The sequence below is a fragment of the Pristiophorus japonicus genome, chromosome 8 (genome assembly GCF_044704955.1).
Source record: "Pristiophorus japonicus isolate sPriJap1 chromosome 8, sPriJap1.hap1, whole genome shotgun sequence".
Classification (NCBI taxonomy): Eukaryota; Metazoa; Chordata; class Chondrichthyes; family Pristiophoridae; genus Pristiophorus; species Pristiophorus japonicus.
This window is the reverse complement of record NC_091984.1, coordinates 190,798,645-190,821,822: the sequence shown is the minus strand read 5'-3', so window position 1 is coordinate 190,821,822 and position 23,178 is coordinate 190,798,645. Positions and strand designations below refer to the sequence as shown.

The window sequence follows — 23,178 nt, the reverse complement described above, 5'->3', positions numbered from 1 at the left end:
CCTTCAATGACTGATGTACCATGACACCCAGGTCTCGTTGCACCTCCCCTTTTACTAATCTATCACCATTCAGATAATAATCTGCCTTCCTGTTTTTGCCACCAAAGTGGATAACCTCACACTTATCCACATTATACTGCATCTGCCATGCATTTGCTCCTTCACCTAACCTGTCCAAGTCCCCCTGCAGCCTCCTGGCATCCTCCTTGCAGCTTGCACTGGTACCCAGCTTAGTGTAATCTGTAAACTTGGAGATACTACAGTCAATTCCTTCGTCTAAATTCATGTATATTGTAAATAGCTGGGGTCCCAGCACTGAACCCTGCGGCACCCCACTAATCACTGTCTGCCATTCTGAAAAGGACCCGTTTATTTCCACTATTTGCTTCCTGTCTGCCAACCAGTTCTCTATCCACGTCAATACATTACCCCCAATACCATGTGCTTTAATTTTGCACACTAATCTCTTTTATGGGACTTTGTCAAAAGCCTTTTGAAAGTCCAAATAAATCACATCCACTGGTTCTCCCTTATCAACTCTTCTAGTTACATCCTCAAAAAATTCTAGAAGGTTTGTCAAGCATGATTTCCCTTTCATAAATCCATGCTGACTTGGACCGATCCGGTCACTACTTTCCAAATGCACTGCTATTACATCTTTAATAATTGATTCCAGCATTTTCCCCACCACCGATGTCAGGTCTATAATTCCCCGTTTTCTCTCTCCCTCCTTTTTTAAAAAGTGGGGTTACATTAGCTACCCTCCAATCCATAGGAACTGAACCAGAGTCCATGGAATGTTGGAAAATGACCATCAATGCATCTACTATTTCTAGGGCCACTTCCTTAAATACTCTGGGATGCAGACTAGCAGGCCCTGGGGATTTATCGGCCTTCAGTCCCTTCAATTTCCCTAACACTATTTCCTGACTGATAAGGATTTCCCTCAGTTCCCCCTTCTCGCTAGACCATCGGTCCCCTAGTATTTTCGGGAGGTTATTCACGTCTTCCTTAGTGAAGACAGAACCAAAGTATCTGTTCAATTGGTCTGCCATTTCCTTGTTCCCCATTATGAACTCCCCGTATTCTGACTGCAAGGGACCTACATTAGTCTTCACTAATCTTTTTCTCTTTACATATCTATAGAAGCTTTTGTAGTCAGTTTTTATGTTCCCTGCAAGCTTACTCTCATATTCTATTTTCCCCCTCCTAATTAAACCCTTAGTCCTCCTCTGCTGAATTCTAAATTTCTCCCAGTCCTCAGGTTTGTTGCTTTTTCTGGCCAATTTATATGCCTCTTCCTTGGATTTAACACTTTCCCTAGTTAGCCACGGTTGAACCACCTTCCTTTTTATTCTTACGCCACACAGGGATGTACAATTGTTGTAGTTCATCCATGTAATATTTAAATGTCTGCCATTGCCTATCCACCGTCAACCCTTTCATGTAATAAAACATCCCAAGGAGTTATAAGACGAAACAATACATTTGACACTGAGCCACATAGGAAGAAATTGCAGCAGATGACCAAAAGCTTAGTCAAAGAGATAGGTTTTAAAGAGCGTCTTAAAAGGAGGAAAGAGAGGTACAGAGATTTAGGGAAGGAGTTCCAGAGCTTTGGACCCAGGCAGCTGAAGGCATGGCCACCAATGGCTGAGCAGTTATAATCAGGGATGCTAAAGAGGACAGAATTTGAGCTCAGACATCGAGGGGGGTTGTTGTGAGGTTGAAGGAGATTAGAGAGAGAGAGAGAGAGAGAGAGAGAGAGAGAGAGAGAGAGAGAGAGAGAGAGGTGAGGCCATGGAGGGATTTGCAAACAAAGATGAGAATTTTCAAATCGAGGCGTTGCTTTACTGGGAGCCAATGTAGGTCAGCGAACACAGGGGTAATGGGTGATATCGACTTGGTGCGAGTTAGGACACGGGCTGCTGAATTTTGGATGATCTCAAGTTTATGTAGGGTAGAATGTGGGAGGCCAGCTAGGAGTGCGTTGGAGTAATCAAGTCTAGAGGTAACAAAGGCATGGATGAGGGTTTCAGCAGCAGATGAGCTGAGGCGGGGCGGTGACGGGCAATGTTATGGAGGTGGAAATAGGCAGTTTTAGTTATGCCGCGGATGTGTGACCGGAAGCTCATTTCTGGGTCAAATATGACACTAGGTTGCGAACAGTCTGGTGCAGCCTCAGACAGATGCTCGGGAGAGGGATGGAGTCAGTAGCTAGGGAACGAAGTTTGTGGCAGGGACCAAAGACAATGACTTTGGTCTTTCTAATATTTAATTGGAAAAAAAATTCTGCTTATCCAGTACTGGATGTCAGACAAGCAGTCTGACAATTTAGAGACCATGGAGCGGTCGAGAGAAGTGGTGGTGAGGTAGAGCTGGGTGTCGTCAGCATACATGTGGAAACTGATGCTGTATTTTCAGATGATGTCGCCAAGTGGCAGTATATAGATGAGAAATAGGAGGGAGCCAAGGATCGATCCTTGGGAGACATCAGAGATAACCAAAAAAGTAAGGCATCTGTGCATGAACAACTACTTTATTTCATTGGCAGCAGTCTTGTCCTTCACATATTGCGCATTATGCCTTGAATCTCTTTTAAGGAGCCGCACAGGATTAAACAAAATAAGAGAGGACATTGTTCACGATAGTTTTCTCGATCAGTATGTTGAGGAAACAACTAGTGAACAGGCTATTTCATTTCTAGTATTGTGTAATGAGACAGAGTTAATGAATAACCTTGCAGCATAGAAGCCTCTGGGGTGCAGTTGTCACATGATGGAGTTTGAGAGCGATTTAGTCAAATCCGAAACTAGGGTCTTAAATCTGACCAAAGCAAACTACATGAGGGGTGAATTGGCTATGGTAGGTTAGGAAACTACATTAAAAGATGTGACGGTTATGATGATGAGATTAAAAGATAAGCATTGGCAAACATTTAAATAAATAATTCGTAATTCACAACGAATATACATTCCCTCAAGGAATAAAAGCCCCATGGGAAAAATGGTTCAACCATGGCTAACAAGAAGTTAAATATACTATAAGATTAAAGGAAGAAGCTTACAATGTTGCCAAAAAGTGTAGTAAATCTTAGATTGGGAAGACTTTAAAATTCAGCAAAGGAAGACCAAGAAAGTGATAGAGACAAACTAGAATACCAGCGTAAACTAGCAAGAGACATAAGATTATAAAAGATTCTACAGGCATGTAAAAAGGAAGAGATTAGCGAAAGTGGGTATAGGTCCCTTACAGGCAGAGACAGGAGATATTATAATGGGGAATAAGGTAATAGCAGGGACATGGAAGACACAAAAATAGTGGGAACCAAGGGTCTAGTGAGAATGAGGAACTTCAAGAAATTATTAGTAAAGAAATAGTACTGTAGAAATTAATGGGACTAAAAGCCGACAAATTCCCCTGGACCTGATGGTCTACATCCTAGGGATTTAAAAGAGGTGACCAGAGATAGTGGATGCATTGGTTTTGATCCTCCAGAATTCCCTACATTCCAGAACGGTCTCTGTGGATTGGAAGGTAGCAAATGCAACCTCACTATTCAAGAGAGGAGGGATCGAGGAAAAAGGGAACTATAGACCAGTTAGCCCAACATGAGTAGTAGGAGAAATGCTAAAACCTATTATTGGGGACATGGCAACAGGACACTTAGAAAATAATATGATTGGGCAGAGTCAACATGGATTTATGAAAGGGAAATCAAGTTTGACAAATTTAAGAGTTTTTGAGGCTGTAAGTAGCAGGGTAGATAAGGGGGAACTAATGGACATAGCATATTTGGATTTTCAGAAAGCATTTGATAAGGTGCTACATAAGAGGTTATTACACAAAATTAGGAATCATGGGATTGGGGGTAATATATTAGCATGAATTGAAGATTGGTTAACAAACAGAAAACAGGGGTAGGAATAAACAGGTCATTTTTGGGTTGGCAGATTGTATCAAGTGGGGCACCACAAGGATCAGTGTTTGGGACTCAACTATTTACAATCTATATCAATGACTTAGATGAGGGAGCGGAGTGTAACATATCCAAGATTGCTGATGATACAAAGCTAGACAGGAAAGTAAGTTCTGAGGAGGATGCAAAGAGGCTACAAAGGGATATAGACAGGTTAAGTGAGTGGGCAAGAACATGGCAGATGGACTATAATGTGGAGAAATGTGAAGTTAGGAAAAATAGTAAAGTAGAACCATTTTTTTTTTAAATGATGAGAGATTGGGAAATGACGGTAGTCAGAAGGACTTGGATGTCCTTGTACACAAATCACAGAATGTTAACGTGCAGGTACAGCAAGCAATTAGAAAAGCAAAGAGCATGTTAGCCTTTGTTACAAAAGGATTGAAGTGTAAGAGTAAAGAAGTCTTACTGCTATTATATAGGGCTTTGGTGAGACCACACCTGGAGTAATGTACAATCTTGTTCTCCTTACCCAAGGAAGGGTATACTTGGCTTAAAGAGAGTACCAACAAAGATTCACAAGACTGATTCCTGGGATGGGGGACTGTCCCATGAAGAGAGATTGAGGAGACTAGGCCTGTATTCCCTAGAATTTAGAAGAATGAGAGGTGACCTCATTGAAACATATAAATTTGCAACAGGGCTTGACAGGTTGGTTGTTGGGATGATGTTTCCCCTGGCTGGGGAGTTGAGAACTAGGTCACAATCTCAGAATAAGGGGTCAGCCATTTAGGACTGAGATGAGGAGAAATTTCTTCACTCAAAAGGGTTATGAATCTTTGGAATTCTCTACCCCAAAAGGCTGTGGAAGCCCAGTGGTTGAGTATATTCAAGATAGAGATCAATATTAAGGGAACCAAAAGATATGGGGATTGTGCTGGAATTGGGGTTGAGATAAAATATCCTAGCAGGCTTGAAGGGCCAAATGGCCTACTCCTATTTATTATGTTATGTTCATACTGATTTACTGCAATATAGATCAAAGAAATTCAAAAACTTAAAAACTACAATTTCAACTACTCACATTCTTGCATTTACTTTTCCAAAATGGTTTTAGCTACCATTTTAACTGAATAGACAGCCACAAAAAGAAGAAGAAACAACTCAAAAAATATAACTCTCCCAAAAATTACCATAAAAGAGCTTGTCTTCTGATATTAGACTTTTCACCATTTTGTTATCTGGCATAATTGGGGACCTTCCGTGCATGTGTGGTATTTAAACAAAACATTTCCATTTCTTCTCTTTTCCACCATCTCCCCCCTCCCTTTTGGCTGCTTTCATATTCCTGTTTTGCAATCTTTGCCATCTGTATTTAATTTATAATTCTTAGCTTTGTGCATCAAACTTGATTTGACTGCACAAGTGAGATTGTGCTCCATCTTCCTTGCATGTGTGCTTACATACATGAGCTTATTTTTAAAAATGCCTAGCGAAATAGAAAGGGTACCAATAAATAACAGATAAAAAAGACAGAACACGAGCCAGCTAAGGAAAATCGGCAAAAGTGGACAGAGCTAAATTAGAGAGCACTGTATACAATTATTTATGACCAATATCACAGATCAACTCATTTGTAACAAAAATCAAAAATTAATAAGTAATTTTACTAAAAGCCAGGCATCCTTTACAGAACCTAGGGCGCAGAAATCATGGCAGTATAAAAAAAAAAATCAGATTCAGAGTATACAAACACTGGAGAAACTTGAAGGACACTATCTGCTGAGTAATCCCTAGGTAAAAGTGGGAGTTAAAAACACAAGTCTCTTTCAGCAACTAATGTTATTATTACACTTATTTCAGCAAATAAAAATGAATGCAGTACCTCACCACTTCACCAACTTCAACGCAAATGACTTCAATATGACTACAAGATTCATCTTCAGAGGAGCTTGAATCAGTTCTATAACCATTTGAAAAGTATGTGATCTACAAGTACGTAAACATTGCCTGATATTTTTACTCAGTATGTCATCACCAGGAAGTGAATCACTGGTGTAGCGGGTACAATTAGCATAGGGATTTAGGAGTTGTGAAGGTAATTTGAATTTTAAAAACAGGGTTTTTAAAAATATAAAAGAGCAATACTATTACAATCAACTCTAGAACAGATCACATCCTAATCAATAAAAAAGACTTGCATTTATATAGCACCTTTCACAACCTCAGGAGATTGCAAAGCACTTTACAGCCAATTAAGTACTTTTTGAAGTGTAATCACTGTTGTAATATAGGAAACTCGGCAACCAATTTGCACACAGAAAACTCCCACAATCAACAATGTAATAATGACCAGATAATCTGTTTAGTGATGTTGATTAAGGGATAAACATTGGACAGGACATCGGGAATAACTCCCCTGCTCTTCTTCGAAATAGTACCATGAGAGTCCACCTGAGGGGGGAGACGGGGCCTCGGTTTAATGTCTCATCCGACAGCCAGCACCTCAGACAGTGCAGTGCTCCCTCAATACTGCACTAGAGTGTCAGCCTAGAATTGTTGTGCTCAAGTCTCTGAATTGGGACTTGAACCCACAACCTCTGACTCAGATGAGAGTGCAGCCAAGTGAGCCATGGTTGACAATAAATTTCTAAAAAAAAAAAATTTACCCCTAGATGGAGACATTTCTGTCTGAGCCAGCAAGTTTGGTGCTGGGAACACTAATATAGTGGAACTTCTCAAAATATCAGGAATAGCTATGTCATATTTATCCTTATATATGTTTTAAACTTTACTCTTACATTTGAGCTGTGGCTGTCATATTCACCTATGTAATAGTGTTTGCTCTTCAAAGTAATTCATTATATGCGAAGCACTTTGGAACATTAGATGTAATAGAAGGCATCAGATAAAGCAAGTTTCTTCTTTCCTAAGTTTACTCTACCCCCAAAAAACTTTCTTGTATTTTCTTTAAATTGACTCTCGCCATTTGAGACAAGAACGCATGTGAACAAAACTGTTTAATTGGCTGAAACCAATTTTAACGAATTTTGACGATATTATAGATGCAACCAGTTCAATATCTGATGTGTGTGTCAAACTAAGTTGTTGGACACAAATGGATGAGAAGCCAAGTACCAGTGTTCACTGCATTATATTTGGCAGGCTAATCAACTAACATTATTTCGAGGACTATCCCACCAACCAAATGAAGATAGTGGCAGATTGAGTTTAATGCCAGTGTAAGATGAATGCTTTTTGGGAAAAGAAATAACAGCAATAACTATACTCTGAATGGAAATGGGCTCAGTGTTGTGAAGGAGCAGTGAGGTTTGAGGATACAGGTTCACAGAACATTCAAGGCAGCATCTCAAGTTGATAAAGCTGTAAAAGAAATTCGAGGAATTCTAAATTTTATCTCAATAAGTGTAGAATATATATCAGCCATGAGGTAATGATTAGTCTATAAAAAAAAATCTTAAGACCTGTGTGTCTGCATATGTGTGCTTATATATATATTTTCAAATTCACAAGTGGTACTATAAAGATGGGGAAAAAATTCCAAAAAAATGTTGAAGTAGGGCGATAAACTACAAGTTTTTCTGGTAGACCAGCATGAATAGAGCAACCCTTCAATGGATGTGCAGTGCTGCTACTTTTTTTTTTACGTGCTGTAAACAAAAGCAGCAAACAGCAGACCAAATCTGAACAATGCAGGTACCAGTTACATTGGCTCTTCACTTCTCACATTGAAGTGCTTTCAGGTGCAAAGCGCTCAAACCTCAGTTAAGAGTACTCAGTTAAGTGCAATATTGGGCTGTGTACTATAAGAAAAATAGGATGCTGCCTGGTATGAGAAATAAAAATATCGAAAAAAATTAAAATTGGGAATTTATTTTGTTAGAACAATGCAGAATATAGGGCGACATATTTGAAGTGTTTAAAATTATGAAGGGTGAGGCAGAGTACATTCAAGCGGTCTGTATCCAGTAGTTGAGGGGGTCATAGATACATGATCAAATGCAAGATTTAGAACCGAGGGCACAGTTGTGATGCTGTGGAATTTATTTCCAGGATTAGTGGTTGAGGTAAAAACTACATCAACATTTAAGATTAGATTAGATAAGAAAAAGGGGTGGAAGGGATATGCAGAATCAAATGGCCTGTTTGTGTGTTGTGTATTCATATTTTTTTTTAGGGAGGGAAGAAAAGACAGAAAAGCAAAAGAAGCAGGTAAAACATAAAACGATAGCAGCTGAAGTAACTCCTTCACATCGAAAGATCGGATATCATCTCTGTACCTCTCATAATTGCAGTCATGATCAGGAATTCACTATCGGTTAATACAAGCACAATCCTATATGATATTGGAATATCTAATAAGTAATGTTATAGTATATTCTTCTTTCCATTCCCTTATAGTCTCTCCATGCCACTCTATTCCCCAGAGATGCTGATGCCTCTAAAGGCATTTGTAATTCCATACTTATGCATACAAAATCTCTCTACATGGAAACATTTAAGTTTAAAAAAATCATATTAGTGCCAGTTTGGGGGCGCCAAATGCAGTTTCAAATGTTATGATGCTGATAAAATGTACAATAAAGCCAAACGTGACATTCCATCTGAAGGTACTGTACCCTCACATGACAATGTACAGCAACTTGACATGAATCGATTGCAAAGAATAACTATTAAATGCATCGTTACAATTGCTCTCCCAAATGGCACAAATCATTCCATAAATTAGAAACCTTTTGCAGTATGTAAATTATTGCAAAGAGAAAAAATAATCTAGTTAAAGTTCAATATGCATCAATTGTATACACAATCCTCCTGCTGTACAAGTCATTTAAAAAGCCATATCAATTAACGTCTGGCTCCTACGCCACATTACACCCGACAAAAGTAGCCCATTCACAAACGTCCTGTAGCAAGACGGATTAACAATTAGAAATACTAGGCAGCTAAGCTGGAAAAGTCCTCAGTCAATGCAGTCCGCTAAAACAGTGCAATGATAAAGCCACAAAAAACACTACGGGGACTTGCCCAGGTGCACTGGGTGCAGCGAATATCGGAAAATCCAACGGGTTCCTTTACAGGTGTGCGTTGCGGGCCCGCCCTCTCCCTTCGATTTTATGATATTACCTACGCCTGGGAACATCTGATGTACCTGGGAGCAGAACCTGGAAAAGCTCCCCTATATGTATGTGTATGTATATGTGGTGGATCGAGAATAATACTGAACATCTGCGATGCAAACACGATCAACACGCAGGAGGAGCCAAGGATTCCGACACTTTAAACAGCACGCTTGCGATCTCCGCGCAGCAACAGAGGAGACGTGCACACAATTATTCTACTATAAGCAGCGGTTAAAACAACCCAGCGACTCAATCAATCGAACAACATATGGAGCGGGCTTTCGCCCTCCGATAGACATGCATGGTACACGGACCCCGCCCGACACGGGCTAACCCAACCCGAAATACTCGCGGATAGGGTCAACCGCCAGTAAAAGTGAAAGGGAAAAACAGCAATCAGTAACGTGAGCCAAACACACACACCGGGCCGGGGGAGGGAAGTTTCCAAGTGCAACTTCTAACTCGGGCCGGTCCTGGTGCTTCAATCACCGCTACCGGACACCGACAGCCCCGGCCGGCTGGTCAGCTCACACTTGCTCCACCGCCGAGGTGTCCGGAGCAAGAAGCGCTCGGAGGGGTGAGGTGGTGGCAGCCACTCACTCACCGACACCTAGCTACCCGCTCTCGACTTCAGGCACAAATCCCACACCCGACAAGTTGCCGAGCGGTGTCACCCTCCGATTATCAAGGGCCGCGGGTGGGTGAGGAGCAGGAGGAAAGAGAAACCCCTCTCGGCGCCGCTGCTTGAACTCAACCCGCCCGCTCCCGTGGGCTGACAGCCACCGGATCCGCCTCAAGTCTCTCGCACTCGCTCGCTCGCTTTCTCTCCCGGGGTGGCGGGGTGACAGACCCCCGCAAAGCTCGACTTCCTGGTGAAGGCCAAAACAGCGCAGGCGGAAACACATCTAGCCCTCCTCCTCCTCCCTCTACATAAACACACGGTCGCTGACAGCAGCTCTCGGCCTCGGCCTGTGCTTACGGGAATGTCCAGGGAGCGAGCAGCTCCCGCTCACTCGCCCTCCGCGCCGCGCTCTGCCGAGCCGCCCTGGCATTCAGTTGCCTCACGCTCTCGCTCGCTCTCCAACCGCTCCGGCGCGAGCCCAACCGACACTTCCAGCCACCACCAATATGGCCGCGCAACCGCGCCTCCTCCCGCCAACGAGAGTCGTGCATGGGGCAAGAGTGCACTCATTCCCTGACAGCAGCGCGCCGCCGCTGCCTGGATGACCGACTGTCTATCTGAATGTCGGGTACAATTTACAATGGTCATCGTTTCACAAGAGTTGCTGCTGATTTAGGGAGGAAAAGAGCACAGGTCGAGAAAAAAAAAAGTCCATCGATTTTTCGGGATGTTATCCCTTTAGTGTTGTTTCAATGGATTATAGCACTACTTTCGAGTAAGCTCAAATGTGATAAGAATTATTGACACATTTCTGCCAGATAAACAATAATTCAGGAGATGAACGTGGACCAAACACTGGCATTCCCTTATTCCATATGCGCCTTTAAAAAGAAAGGTAATGTAGAAAATAGAATTACAAAACACAAGGATACACAATTTCAACCACAGTGTAGTGCCTAAAGTTAGGGGTTTAAAAATCAGTGACATTTTAAGATATATATTTTAAAGAGAGAATGTCAGAGCAACTCAAAAATCAGAATACCTTGGGTAAATTCCAGAGGAAATGTTGGTAACATTAAGTCCCATTTCCTCATTTTATTTTGTTTAAAGGGATGTATGTCATTTTGTAAACCGAACTTGGAGGCAATGACAAATATAAACTGCGGTACAGAAGTGATGAAATTGTGTTTTGACATAATTACATTTTCAATATGAATTACTTCAAAGCATTGTATGTTTAACAGAAAATAAGCAGTTCTGACCCCGGGTTTTATCTGAAACATCGACTTCCCTTTTCTCTTTACAGGTGCTAACTTATGTATTTCCAACATTTTTTGTTTTTATTTCCAATTGTTAAGTTAGCAAATAAAAATTGTTGATTTATGTAATTTAATTAATAATTATTTTGAAGTTTATTAACAATGATACTCTGCATTTCTGACATCTTCATTGTTGTTCTAAAATGCCCCCAAACCAATATCCTCTTCCAGGATTAAATCATTTTAAACAAGAGATTCTGCAGAAGTAAACAGGACAAATTGCTCACAGTTGAAGCACTCCTTTATTTTCCCAAAGACACAACCAGGAGAAGCAAACTACAGCAGCAATAGTTGGAAATTATAATTAAACCAACCTATCAAAAAAACAGAACAAATATGTATTAAAAAAAAATCAAAAGTTTCTCAAAAGGTTTTTGACAACTCTGGCCTTTGGTTTATAATCCTTCCAATTGCAACAATACAGAAGGGAACATTGTAGTTCCCTACTATTATAACCGTAGAAGTTTACACATCCCAAGGAGGTCATTCAGCTCATAATGTCTGTGCCAGCTTGTTACTAAAGCAATCCAAAACCAATCCCACTACCCGGCTCTCTCCCCTTAGGCCTTTGCTTCAAATATTTATCCAATATTTCCTTAAAAGGAACAATGGTCTCCGCCTTCATCATCAAGGATGACTTGCTTCCATGCCAAAAAAAAGATGAGTTCACAGGTGTTTCGAAAGAAGAACCCGAACTACATCCTCAAGGGTGGAAGATGCCTGTGCGTGGATTTTTTTAACGTGTGGTGGCCGTTGCACACCAGCCACCACACGGGCTTGACAGAGCTAGGTCTTGATCCAGTGGCAAGGATTACCCAAGACAGCTGGAGACCTGCTCTGCTGCACGACCCAGTGTGCATACATATCACAGTGTGGGATGGCCCCTGGCCCCGAACTCACGGCTCCCCTGGGCTCCAATCACATATCTCCACAGTCTCTCACATCTCCTTTACCCCGATCTCGTCACTCCAATCACCGACCTGGACCTTGCTGATGTCACTCTTCGCTGCTCCCAGGCCGTCGCTCGCCGCTCCTTTTATGGCCCCGACCTGCCGCTTCTCCACCTTAACCACAGGTTGTCTAGGCTAGGCTTGTGTTCTATTGAGTAGAGAAGATTAAGGGGTGATCTAATTAAGGTGCTTAAGATGATTAAAGGTTTGATAGGGCAATTTGAGAGAAATTATTTCCACTGATGCGGGGGGGGGTCCAGAACAAGGTGACATAACCTTACAATTGGACCAAGCTGTTCAGGGGTAATGCTAGGAAATACTTCTTCATACAAAGGGTAATGGAAATCTCAACCTCTCTGCCCCAAAAAGCTGTTGATGCTAGGGCAATTGAAAATTTCAAAATTGATATTAATAACATTTTGTTAGGCAAACGTATTAAGAAATATGGAACCAAGGTGGGTAAATGGAGTAAAGATACAGATCAGCCATTATCTAATCGAATGGCAGAACAGGTTCATTGGGCTGAAAGGCCTACTCCTGTTCCTTATGACAAAGTATTAATTCCATACTCCATTAATAGTCTAAGTAAAAACATTTCAAATTCATAATTAATAACTCATATTCTATATCTCTATTTCTAAAATCCTATTGGCTTTTTAATGGCTTTATCCTCCTGCTCTTGTACGGTCAGGGAATTATGGGGGTGAAATTGGTCTTTGACAGTAGTGCAAAATGGATCCTACTGATGTCTTTTACAATCCTCCTTGTTGTTTGCAAAACACACGACTGTTCTAGCTATCAACAAATTTCAATACCGTGCTCACGATGCCCAACTCCAAATCATCTATGTACAGAGAACTGAAGTGGACAGAAGCACTGATCCAATGGGGTACACCACTTCCAACCTTTCATCAATCCAAGCATCCCCAATTAAACCCAAACCTCTGTTTCCTATCCTCCAACTGCTACATTTTATCTCATGGTTGGGGAGCTGCTGTTTTCCATTGCAAGTAGGAGTTAAGCAACCTAGTACTATTGAGGTCAGCTGATCTCAGCCAGGACAGCAATAGGACCACCACACCTGGACTCTGTTAGATATGCAGACTATAGATATACTCTCTGTGTAGTCACTGTATAGTTGCATAAGATGGAGATTTGTTTACCTGATGTACTATCAATAAGGTTTACACTGTGTATATACATGCTGGCACCACTAGAGGGTGCAACTGGTGGAGACCGGGGTTTCCTGCCCTGGTGGCGGGGGCTGTATAAAAGGGTAGCCACCATGCGGCTGCCTCACTCTGGAGTTACAAATAAAGGACCAAGGTCACTACAGTGTGAGTACAACACATTGCCTCGTGGAGTCATTCATAGGTACATTACAGACATAATAGACTCCATGTCTGGGAGATTGGAAGGGGCAAATCAGCCTGATTTCCCTCTCCTTGTCATTACCCTATGACTCCTGCTCGAAAACGTTAGAAGAAACTTTTGAAACATCCCTCAGAACTCCAATGGACAGCTGACCTTCCTAATGCTTGCCCCCAACCAAGCCTCGGGCCACCTACCATCAAGGGCGCTACTCGGCACCGAGCTTGCAGCAAACATCTCGCCGTAGGCAATTAGGCTCTTACAGCAGTGCCTGGTCTCCAGTCGTCTTGGGCCCCCTTGCCACTGGACCAAGACCTTGCTCAGCTAAGCCCGTGTGGTTGCCGGTGTGCAGCGGCCACCCCATGTTAAAAGAACTCACGCACAGGCATCTTCCACTTCATTAACATGAAGTTGGGGACCTGGAATGTCAGGACCCTCATGGACAACTTCAACAGCGATAGGCCGAAATGCTGCACTGCCATAGTTGCCCGGGAACTTAGACGCTTTGACATCGACATCGCTGCCCTAAGCGAGCCCCGGCGGGCAATGGAAGGCGAGCTCAAGGAACAAGGTGGAGGTTACCCCTTTTTCTGGAAAGGAAAACCAGAGGAAGAACGCCGCCTTCACGGAGTCGGCTTCACCATCAAAAATGAGCTGGTCGACCGCCTCAAAGACTCCCTCTGCGGGGTTAACGAATGCCTCATGACTCTCCGACTCGCCCTGTCCCGGAACCAATGCACCACATTCATCAGTGCGTACACCCCAACACTTGATGCAATGGATGAGACCAAAGAAGGTTTTTACTCCAACCTCGAAACATCCCTGTCCCGCGTCCCCGTGGGCGACAAATTGATCCTCCTAGGTGAGTTCAACGCCAGGGTCAGCAAAGACACAGCCCTCTGGGGAAGCGTGATTGGCAGAGAGGGGGTAGGGAAAACCAATTCCAGGGGTACACTACTCCTGACAAAATGTCTAGAACATGAACTCCTCATCACCAACAACCTGTTCCGTCAGAGGGACAAATACAAGGCATCATGGCAACACCCTCGATTAAAACTATGTCATCGTCCGAGCCAGAGATCACAAGGATGTGCGCATCACCCACGCAATGACAGGAGCTGATGACTGCTGGATGGACCACCGCCTAATCCAATCCATCATCGACATTAACCTAGCCCCAAAACAGAGGGGACAGCAGAAGCAGTGCCGCAAAAAAGTCAATGCCGGGGCACTTAAAGACCCTGCAAAGAGAGCCCTATACAGCCAGCGCCTCACAACTAACCTGGCATGCCTTGATAACCCTGAGATGCTGAATGCCCACAGCGCTTGATCTGCCCTCCAGGTCTCCATAACCAGTGCCTGTGAAGAGACACTTGGTCACTCAACCAGAAAACACCAGGACTGGTTTGATGAAAATGATCAGGAGATTCAAGAATTAATAGATCGCAAGCACAGAGCATTTCTGAGCCTCAAGCAACAACCTAACTCGGGAGCAGCAAAGCAACATTACACACGGCTCAAGGCTGAGGTCCAACAAAAAATCCGGGACCTAAAGAACAGATGGTGGATGGAGAAAGCACAGGAGATACAACAACTGGCCGACAGCTACGATATGTGAGGATTCTTCATCGCAGTCAAGGTCACCTATGGTCCAAACTCCCAAGACCCCACCCCACTGCTGGCCAAGAACAGGGAAACACTCATCAAGGACACCAAGGCTGTCAGTGCTCTTTCCAGCGGGCCCTTCGAAGATCTCCTCAATTGAGACTCTGCCTTTGACTCGAGTGTTCTCGACTCCATCCCGCAGCATGCGACCCGCCACCACCTCAGTGAAACCCCAACGTTGCACGAGGTAGGAAAAGCCATAAATAGCTCACGATCAACACGGCTACAGGAGCGGATGGAATCCCTGCTGAGACGCTAAAGTATGGCGGAGAGGCGCTGTTGGCGCGGATACATGACCTCATCTTTCTTATCTGGAGGGAGGAGAGCATGCCTGGAGATCTCAGAGATGCAGTAATCATGACCACCTTTAAAAAAGGGGACAAGTCTGACTGCGGCAACTAAAGGGGAATCTCCCTGCTATCAGCCACTGGGAAAGCTGTAGCTCGAGTTCTCCTCAACCGTCTTCTCCCTGTGGCCGAGGAGCTCCTCCCGGAGTCACAGTGCGGATTTCATCCCCCACGGGGCACAATGGACATGATCTTTGCAGCGTGACAGCTGCAGGAAAAATGCAGGGAGCAGAGCCAGCCCTTATACATGGCCTTCTTCGACCTTACAAAGACCTTTGACACTGTCAACCTGGAGAGTCTAGGGAGCGTCTCCTCCGTTTCGGATGCCCCCAAAAGTTTGTCAACAACCTTCGCCTGCTCCACGACGATATGCAGGCCGTGATCCTTACCAATGGATCCATTACAGACTCAATCCACGTCCGGACCGGGGTCAAACAGGGCTGCGTCATCGCCCCAACCTTCTTCTCAATCTTCCTCGCTGCCATGCTCCACCTCACAGTCAACAAGCTCCCTGCTGAAGTGGAACTAAACTACAGAACCAGTCGGAAGCTGTTTAACTTACGCCGCCTCCAGGCCAGGTCCAAGATCACCCCAACCTCTGTTATTGAGCTACAGGAAGCGGACGATGCCTGCGTTTGCGCACATTCTGAGGCTGAACTCCAGGATATTGTCGGTGTATTTACTGAGGCATATGAAAGCATGGGCCTTACGCTAAACATCTATAAGACAAAGATCCTCCACCAGCCTGTCCTCGCCGCACAGCACTGCCCCCCAGTCATCAAGATCCGTGGCCCTGGATAACATGGACCATTTCCCATACCTTGGGAGCCTCTTGTCAACAAAAGCACACATTGATGCAGAGATTCAACACTGCCTCCAGTGCGCCAGTGCAGCCTTCGGTCGCCTGAGGAAAAGAGTGTTCGAAGACCAGGCCCTCAAATTTACCATTAATACCCACCCCACTGTATGGCTCAGAGGCATGGACGATGTACAGAAGACACCTCAAGTCGCTGGAGATATATCACCAACGATGTCTCTGCAAGATCCTGCAAATCCCCTGGGAGGACAGACGCACCAACATCAGTGTCCTCGTCCAGACTAACATGCCAAGCATTGAAAAGCTGACCACACTCGATCAGCTTCACTGGGCAGGCCACATAGTTCGTATGCCAGACACGAGACTCCCAAAGCAAGTGCTCTATGTGAAGCTCCTTCACGGCAAACAAGCCAAAGGTGAGCAGCGGAAACATTACAAGGACACCTTCAAAGCCTCCCTGATAAAGTGCGACATCACCATGACACCTGGGAGTCCCTGGCCAAAGACCGCTCTAAGTGGAGAAGGTGCATCCGGGAGGGCGTTGAGCACCTCGAGTCTCAACGGCGAGAGCATGCAGAGGTCAAGCGCAGGCAGCGGAAGGAGCATGCAGCAAACCAGTCCCACCCACCTCTTCCCTCAATGACTGTCTGCCCCACCTGTGACAGAGTCTGTGGCTCTCGTATTGGACTGCTCAGCCACCAAAGAACTCACTTCAGGAGTGGAAGCAAGTCTTCCTCAATTCCGAGGGACTGCCTATGATGATGATGATGCTTGTGCAGAGGTGTCAGGTGACAACAGATAGGCCCACCCTGCTGTGAAACAGATTCTGGCACGCAATGTCAAAGATCATATGTGAATAATGGCTATTTGGACAAGGTACTAAAGGGCAATTTTATTCTAACTATGCCTGCAGGAGGGAAGGGGAAGGGCTACGACCAGCAAAGACAAAAAAAGTAGCCTTTTACTCTCCCTGATCACAAATATTCAAGTTTTCACAATAAATGTCAATTTTAGTTCTAGGTTTTGCTGCTTATCATAGAGTTTAAAGTGTATAGGCCACAGGCATTAATTGACTTCTGCCTTAAAGTGTGAATATCTCCATAACAAATGATGATAGTACATGAGTGGACTGTGGAACATTGTGCTGTTGCACTAGTGCACTGAATAGCAGTGGGAGGATCCAAGGTTGGACTTGTGATTTCTCGAGTCTTATGTTCCTAATATGGATATATGTTTGAGGAGGTTAAACCAGAGGATAAGCACCTCCTCACAAGGAACAAATAAAAATGATCTAGACATCATTCACAACTGACTCATATGCACGTCTCCTAAATGTTGCTTACAGAATGGCTGAAAATGGTTCAGGATTTCTGCTCCTGATCACCCTTGCACAACCTCTGATGTGATTTTTTATACCCTCCACCCTCACAATTAAATAGCCTGCCAACATTCACACATGGAGAATAGCTACTTGGATGGTGTACTTGGAGGGCACTAGTATCTGTCAAAGAGCACCCCAGCAAGGAATCAATACTTTCAGGGGAGGGGGAGAAAATTGAAAGATAGAACCAGAAGAATTAAATGCAATTGAAAACTGGGAGACTTGTGATTTGCCAATGATTGCATATTAGAGGTGAGATATTTTTGCATTGCATTGTACTTGACAACTATTACAGACCTTTGTTCAGGATAATCTGTTTTAACCTCTTGTCCTGAATTCTAGATTTACTTTTTATGCTAATATAATTGGATTTGCACTAAAAATGTTTTTTTTTAAAAAGAAGAGTATCTTCAAAGATAGTTAAACATCACTTGCAATTTTCCTCACGTCCAGCGTTTGCAGACTTTTGCCGGAGAACCAGTTCCTCCATAAGAGCTGTTTCCCCACCCACTCTGGAACATACTTTATCGCACTGAGTCAATTATTTTTCACTGCAACATGAAGTGATTCACAGCTCAGTGACACTGCTTGTCTGCAGAACTGTATGACTCACTAAGCGATCAGGAAACTAGCTTTGGAAAATGTGTAGGTGGATTATGACCTGTGATTGTGCTTTGGTGTGTGCTTTATCTAGTTGTCCTCTTCCCCATATCCAGTGATTTCCCCCTCCCCCACCGTCCGTCCATGCAGACTTTGAATCTACAAATATTGTTTATTTAATTTTGAACAGCGATTGCATAGCTAGATTAATAATCAATAGTAAATTTATGATATATAAACATTATCCTGAGTTAGCATCTGGTGATTATATGCACAAGAGCTGCAGCCATGAATCAATATACATGCCAGAATCAGTGAGATATTTTGTACACCTCTGCAGTTTGTTTCATTGCCTTCCTGATTGTAAGGATCCAGTAATAACCCTTTCCTTTTTATAAAGCTGTTGTCCCTTGGTTCTTGACTTTTCTTTTGCATTACAACCAGCCATTTTCTTATCCTTTCTCTCTGCCTCTTCTCCCGTGTCAGATAACAGGACCAAACCAGCTTGTTCTTCAACAACAACAAAAATTCACTTGAGGCAGCTTAGTTAGACCAACACCACAACCCCTGGCATTTGGAGATGTCGTAGTTAACCTGGCCAGTACCAGAGTTAATGCCATCTGAACAGAATTGGCTTGTCTGACATTATGGCTATTGGTATTTGCATAAAGATTGCCACAAGCTGACATAAAGGCTTGTCGGATGATGTCAACAGACTAAATAAATTGATAAACTCCCTACAGGCAGTTCCTCAACCAATACCTTGATGCTATGCAAGTTAGATGGGTATTGCTGTCAGGGTGAAGTGATTGGACCATTTCTGGCTTTAGCTTGGCATTAGAGCTACTTAAGGTGATGCCAATGCAGAGCATTCCTCAAGCAGTGTATGTTTAAGGGAAAATCTTGCACAGGCTCCCTATTCATGCTCACCTAATTGTCCAACCTGTAACCGAACAGGTGCTTCACTGCTCCAATCCTGAGGTCTCCTTGCATTAGAATAACTTGAAATTTGACATTCTGTAGGCCAGAATTTCCTTCGAAAAATTGAAATAATCATGTCAAGGTTGTGAGCCGAGTATGGAATTGGTTTCACAAAGGAGTAAATCATACTCTGCTGGAAGGCAATTAAAGCAAATGTCATGGTCTCTGTTGCTGAGAACTGACACACCTTGAAAATTGTGACACCAGGTGCGGGCATTGACCAATGGCTACAAAGCTGGTGTCAACTAGGGTCAAATCAATCAAGGAATGTCTGACAAGACCACAATGCAAAACTACATTTCAATAGAATGTGAAAACTTAGTAAAGCTTTGGTAAAAGTTTCTCTCCATTTCTTAAGACTTTGATGCGAGAACGTAAACCTGCTAACCAGCAAAAACAAAAGAGGAGTAATGGATACTGTTATGGAGGTGAAAGAAGTGGATGTGAGGGAAGAAGCAGAGCATAGGGACTATCAGGGCACCAAGTTTCTGCTTCTGATTCAGCTTGCTATGGTAGCCAGGGAAGTGGATGGGATCAAGAACAAAGGCACAGAGGTGCTAACAGGAGCCAAAGAGGATTCGTTGGGTAAAACAAACAACCAGGGAAGTCCCAGTTTTTTGCCCCAGTACGTGCTAAGTTAACTGATTCCAATCAAGGTAAAGGAAACAGTGCTATAATTGACCTCCGTACTCTTTAGTTAGGGCAAAGAATATTGGCTGGCATTCTCCCACTAATTGCCATCCAATAACCTCTGCCAGTAATGCACGTACAGTATATGGACTTCTGATGAGGAAAGGATCGGGCTCGACTGTGATAGCCCCCCTGAACAAATAGCCTGCCAATGTCAAGTATCACGGTTCACTCATAAAGAATGGCCATTTGGGTGAGGTACGTGAGGGTGACGAGCACCTATTAAATCAGATCTTAGCAAGGAGTCACACGATTGGCTCAGCAGAGGATTAGGCTTGGGAGAAAATTAGTATAAAAATTAGAGAGAAAAAAGAGCATAATGTAAAACAGATGTTGCTTCTCTGGTGGAGTTTAAAATTTGGTTACACGTTTTGAACTTAGTACAAATGAGGGAAAGTTACATCCTCAAAACATCTGTAAAAAATTAAAAAAAACATAATTTAATCTTTCACATAAACCATAAATCATTACTGTGCTACTGAGCAATCACAGTGGAGTTTTCTGGAATCAGACATGGGTCAGAAATCATTGAAATCTATATTAAAGTAACACACCCAATGCAAGGAACACATAGTTTGAATGCCAATGTCTGCCAATTCTGTTATTTATATGATGAGAAGAGGCATTAGAACTAAATTAAACTACATTCACAAAAGTGAGAGAGAACGACATTATTTTCATATAAACTTATGCCTCATGTGAGATTATCTCCATCGAATATTTATTTTTCATCGAGATAATAACCTGAATTCCCCTCCTCTTGTTAAAGTAATGGGTTCGTGGCAGAGCAGGAATAACCACCCACATGAATCCACTGCTAACCCATTGCAATTTCTTGCTGATGTTTTAATTAAGCATGCACGGTAGATCTGAAGTGGTGATCCTGTTACTGATAGGGTTCCTGCCAATGTGGGAAAAGCAAATTCAGTACTGATAGGAATATAGGAAGTGGAATAGGCCATTAAGGCTCTCGAGCCCGTTTCGCCATTCAACCAGATCATGGCTGATCAGTATGTTAACTCCATCCACCTGACCTGGTTCCATAATTCCCAATACTCTTGCCTAACAAAAATCTATCAATCTCAGTTTTGAAATCTTCAACTGATTGAGCCTCAACAACTTTCTGGGGAGAGAGTTCCTGCGTTCCACTACCCTTTGACACTCCAAGAACTACCACACAGAGGTTTAATGATGTCACAAGAGTAGCTCAGGTAAGTATAGGCACTGGTACCAATATACATCTACCACAGATCCTCCTTACCTATTGTACGCTTACTGTCTGTGCATTTGGTGTCAGGGAAACTCATTGATGCAAAGAGCAACAACAACAACAATTTGCATTTATGAAGCGCCTTTAACATGGAAAATGTCATAAGGCACTTCACAAACGCATAATCATATAATAATTGAAGTATTAGGAAGGGTGACTAAAAGTTGTTGATGGTAAACAAAGCCCCTTCAGTGGAAATAGATAGGAACAAAGAGTAGGGAAAGAGAGGAAGGAAGCTGGTTGACTGTAATGTAGGCTGTCGCCTCTCATCCCATGCTCTTGGGGGAATGAGTGGGAATGGTGGGCGGGGTGGGGGGGGGTGTGGGGAAGTGGATGAAGGATTAAGAGTGAGGTGAGTCACAGCAAAACAATATTCCCTACAACCCCCGCCCTAAATATAAACTGCAGCCATTGGTGGCTCCTTTCTCCACTACACCATGCCATACCATCTACCAACTCCCACCAGAAAGGAAAGAAAAAATAGAGATAAAATGACAAGTGTTGTGTATGCATGCCTGTTTACTGTGTGATGTCTGTAACACTGTTATGCAACACTGAATGTACCCTTACAGTGTACACACCTTGCCTGTACACCAGAGGGTGCTGCTGCTGGAGACCTAAGGGTTACCTGCACACTGCAGGTAACCCAGTATAAAAGGGAACTCACAGCTTGTTGTCAGCATTCAGGAGCTGCAAATAAAGGACTACAGGTCTGCACAGTTTAAGTATCATACCCTGCCTCGTGGAGTCATTACTAACCGTGCCTGCATACACTACAACTGCCGACGGGAATACGAGGTCACGAACTACACGTTCAACATGTCTAACCTCAGCAACTTTCAACAATTTACAGAGGGGGAAGATTGGGATGCTTTTATCGAAAGATTGGAACACTTCTTTATAGCCAACGACCTGGATGGGGACACACCGGCCACACTACCGAACAAACGCAGGGCCATCCTGCTTAGCAGTTGTGGGCCCACCATCTACGGTCTCTTACTAGCCCTGGAGAAGACAACCACCAAGAGCTATGAGCAACTTGTAACAATCATACAGGAACAACTAAAACCAAAAGAAAGCATCCTCACAGCCAGGCACCGTTCTACACTTACCGGCGACCTGAGGGCCAAGAAATTGCCAAGTATGCTGCACACTTAAGAAGACTAGCTGCACCGTGTGATTTTGGCGACCACCTTAATGAAGCACTAAGGGACATATTTTTCATCGGAATCAGCCATGAAGGCCTCCTACACAAATTGCTCTCGGCTGACATCACGGTCACCCTGCAGAAAGCAATTCAAGTGAGCCAGGCCTACATGGTTTCAGCCAGCGACTCCGGGCGAATACTGACCCAGGACCCTAAACTGGCGAGCGCAGTGTACCGCATGGATACTTCTAAAGGCATAAATGCTGTCCCGAGTCCCGCAACCCTGAGTCCGCCACATGGGGCAAACCGGCTAGTCCCGTGCTGTCGCTGTGGAGGAAACCACAGGATCCACCAGTGCCGCTACAAAGACTATGCATGTAAATGCTGCAAAGAGAAAGGGCACCTTCAGAGAATGTGCAGAAAACGCTTTACTCACCACGTCTCTGATGAGTTGGCTGATCACCGGGGCTCCGCCACAGAGGAAGGTGAAGTTGCTCAACCCCTGGAAGAAGAGTATGGAACTCATACCTGCTCCACCGAAAGTTCTCCGTAGATAATGAAAGTAGATGTCGACGGGGTCCCAGTTTCTATGGAGAGCGATACAGGGGCGAGCCAGTCTGTGATGAGCCAAGCGACCTTTGAAGAACTTTGGATGAATCCCGCCAATCGACCACAACGGCAGCCTGTCCAAGCGAAGCTGCTCCCAGGCCTCCGGGCTCCGGCAATCGACCTCGAACATGGATCCATCGCAGCATCTGGAGGTTCCACTGTCCAGCTAGACTGCCCACAGCATCCCGGCGAAATCTCTGAGACCGAGGATTCAAACTTCATTTTCCGAGCTGGGGTACATAAGAACATAAGAATTAGGAACAGGAGTAGGCCATCTAGCCCCTCGAGCCTGCTCTGCCATTCAACAAGATCATGGCTGATCTGGCCGTGGACTCAGCTCCACTTA

At 43.7% G+C, this 23,178-nt stretch overlaps 1 protein-coding gene across 5 annotated transcripts in view; it reads right to left on the bottom strand.

Annotated features, from left to right (window-relative positions):
* Positions 1-22,967, bottom strand: part of taok3a (TAO kinase 3a) — a 207,590-nt gene extending 184,623 nt beyond the window's left edge. For 4 of the 5 annotated variants that reach the window (XM_070887690.1, XM_070887689.1, XM_070887697.1 and 1 more), the window contains exon 1: positions 10,043-10,207. The gene's annotated coding sequence lies outside the window, so the exon portion shown is untranslated. Of the gene's footprint in view, positions 1-10,042; positions 10,208-22,659 lie in introns of those variants that run through there. The other variant, XM_070887693.1, reaches the window with a different exon arrangement.
* Positions 22,968-23,178: the final 211 nt, after the last annotated feature.